General features: G+C 46.2%; 1 long non-coding RNA gene across 3 annotated transcripts; it reads left to right on the top strand.

Annotated features, from left to right (window-relative positions):
• Positions 1-905: 905 nt before the first annotated feature.
• LOC123176980 (uncharacterized) lies at positions 906-2892 on the top strand. 3 transcript variants are annotated; one of them, XR_006488728.1, is made up of 5 exons: positions 906-1326; positions 1449-1512; positions 1742-2472; positions 2595-2657; positions 2750-2892. It is a non-coding gene; the product is annotated as an uncharacterized lncRNA (long non-coding RNA). The 3 variants fall into 3 exon arrangements; XR_006488726.1 differs by having other exon boundaries at positions 1742-2116; positions 2232-2657; positions 2750-2859; XR_006488727.1 differs by having other exon boundaries at positions 1742-2657; positions 2750-2884.
• Positions 2893-2900: the final 8 nt, after the last annotated feature.

Genomic DNA, 2900 nt, shown 5'->3' with positions numbered 1-2900 from the left:
AGGCCTCTGCTTCCCGCCCTTTGGGCTGCTGAAAAGAGACCTTTGGTCCCGGTTGGTGGCAACAACCGGGACTAAAGGGGGGTATTGGTCCCGGTTGGTGCCACGAACCGGGACCAATGGCTTTGCTATATAAGAAAACACTTAGCGTTTCTCAGATTCATCTCTGCAGTTGCCCACCCCGACGACGCCGCAACCACATCAACGCCGCCAGGCTGCCGGACTGCGCCATCGCCTCCCCGAGCACTGCCCCGACGCCCTTGTCGTGTGTGCCCTCGAGCCCGCCGCCGGCCTCCTCCTCGTCGCCGAAGCTCGCCCCCGACGCCATCGCCACGCCATACGGAACCCATAGGTTTATTTTGGGAGCAGCATTTTCCATCTGTATTTTGTGACAATGTTTCCCCATTTCAACTGTCAATAGTTCCACGAACCTGGAGGCTAAGGCCCCGTTCCAAGTCTGTTCGAGAGGAGCTAGTGTTTGTGTCGGAAGCATTTCCAAGTCTCAGGATACTTCGTATGCACTTCTGGAATGATCTGAGAAAGGTGAGATACGAGGAGGGCACCATGCCCCACATTGCAGAGATATATTTACATTTCACCTTCCAAGACTCTGTACGGATTACTGGCATCAAACACCTTCCAAAGATCAAGGAGATTTCACTTCAAATCCCCAGGGAGCTCAATAATTTTGAGCTGCACCAGGAAGTGAAATCACACCCAAACCATCCTGTGATGCGAGTGTCATTCCGAGACCGGAGTGCTACCACCTGTTGGATATAATCACGATTAGGCAAAACTGAGTCCGGCACGGACATGTAGCCCTGGCCGAGTCGGCCGTGTATAGGTAGGATAGGTACTATATATACCTGTACGTGGTTCCCCTGTAAACTCAACTCAGATCAAATCAATAACAAATCCCAGGAGCGACACGCTCCTGTTGCAATCCATCAGCGTCTCGTGTTCACGTGTTGTGCTAGTCTAGATTGATCAAGCAAACCCGGCGGATTGCAGGTATACGTACGTGTACGTGTGCTGTGGCCAGAGAAGAATCGATCGACCTGCCTGAGTGCCTGCTTGGTTGCATAGTACGTGTGTGTTGGCCAAAAGCATCGGCCGGCTAGAACGTGTCAAGCAACCTGGTTGTGTACGTGTGCTCCTCGACGGAAAGTACTCGTCGGGCGTCGCATTGTACGGGACCAGTGCCAACACCACCGTAGGAGGATCAAATGTTGTAGAGGTGGAAGAAGCAATGGGGGAATCATCAGCTGTACTTTCCGAGCACGGAGCAGCACGAGAGAGCTACTTAGATGTGCAGACAGGGAGCGACAGGTCAGCTAGCTATTTCTGTTTGTTTTGTTTTGTAGTAGTAGTAGCTATCTACTGATGATGTTTCTTATACACTTAAAATTAATACATCGCTCTTCTCTTCTGTTTTCATGTTCCCGTAACAGTGAAGATGATCTGCGGTGACCACGAGTTTCTGGTTGATGCCTTCCGAGTTCTGATTCTATATAGGTACCACTCAAATCTTGTTTTACTTAGGAGATGATTGGTACCTACGAGAGATTAAAGAAACCTCAGATTCCAGTTCAGTGTTGTCTTATTACGTGCATTGCTATTTATGCTCCACATATAAAAATTATATTGTACGTACTATTTTGCAATCTGAATTAGCCATACGTACAATGAAGAAATTAGTGTTTTTCATAATCTTACTAATGCTGTGTAGATATGAATTCGGCAGGGCGGAAATTGTCTCAAGATCCAATGCGCTACATTATATACTGTACTACAGAAGATGCTACTGCGAAGCTGAATTTCATTGTTAAGCAACAGCATGGTGCTGCCAAACCTTCCAAGTTTTGCTGCTACGGACCTCCGATGTGCTGTGAAGCTGAGCTTAGACCTTAGATGCAGTTTGAATGTTTTTTATGCGGCGAATGGCACAGGAGTTCCATGTATCTTGTGGGCATGAGTGATGGGACGAAGACGATGGAGCAAGCTTCCAGATCTCAGATCGAGCTACAGTTGGCATCTGCTGGCCTGATGATAATCTATTCTTTGGACTTTGGAGTGGATGATCAATCTGATGAGATAACTTGCAATTGTGAACAAAAGAGTACTTTGCTTTCTTTTGCCAATACAATCTCTATGTTTCCCTTTTGTCCTTTTTTGGAGATGATCACTCTCTGTTTCTTGCTGCCATAATATTTGTACTTCATGCTCTTTGCCAGGCTTCCTTTGATTCTTCACCTCGAAATGCAGCATCACAAATTCACCTTGCCGCCTGCTTCGACCACCAAGTCGGCACAACTCAACTTTCCTATGTTATGACTGGTACATAAGTGCAAATGATTTCGGTGGCCTCAATGTAACGGAGGCGACGATCGATTCTTCGAAAATACCATGGAATGGATTATCAACCAACCTGATGCCAAGGCGTGCAATTGTTGCTACAGACTTCCTTTGTTTGCCGTACTGCCTGCTCTGTTTTCTTTTCTTTTTTTACTATTTAATTTAATTTTCTTTCTACAACAGACTATTCTCGCTTTGTTGCTTCCAATATATCTATATTTTCTTTTGTTGTTTAATTCCAGAATAACATTATCATCATTTGGCCGCCAAAAGTCAACATTATTTGCTTGGCTCCCTTTCATCTGGTGAGCACTGGAAGTTGCTCGGATATTTCACAGGCAAAACAAGGGCCACGATAATTCCTTGAATTAATATAAAAAATATATCCTTTCACTAGGAACCAATCAGCAACGAGGTCGATGCTGGGGCCGCCATCAGCGTTGCCGCCTCTGCTGCTGCCAACGAGATGAGCTTGCTCATGGGCGTCACGAGGGATATCTGGTATTTGTTTTAACTTTTAACAGACAGCCAATGCATTTGGAAGTACA

This window comes from Triticum aestivum, unplaced genomic scaffold, assembly GCF_018294505.1.
Source record: "Triticum aestivum cultivar Chinese Spring unplaced genomic scaffold, IWGSC CS RefSeq v2.1 scaffold206235, whole genome shotgun sequence".
Classification (NCBI taxonomy): domain Eukaryota; kingdom Viridiplantae; phylum Streptophyta; class Magnoliopsida; order Poales; family Poaceae; genus Triticum; species Triticum aestivum.
This window is presented reverse-complemented; position numbering and strand designations above follow the sequence as displayed.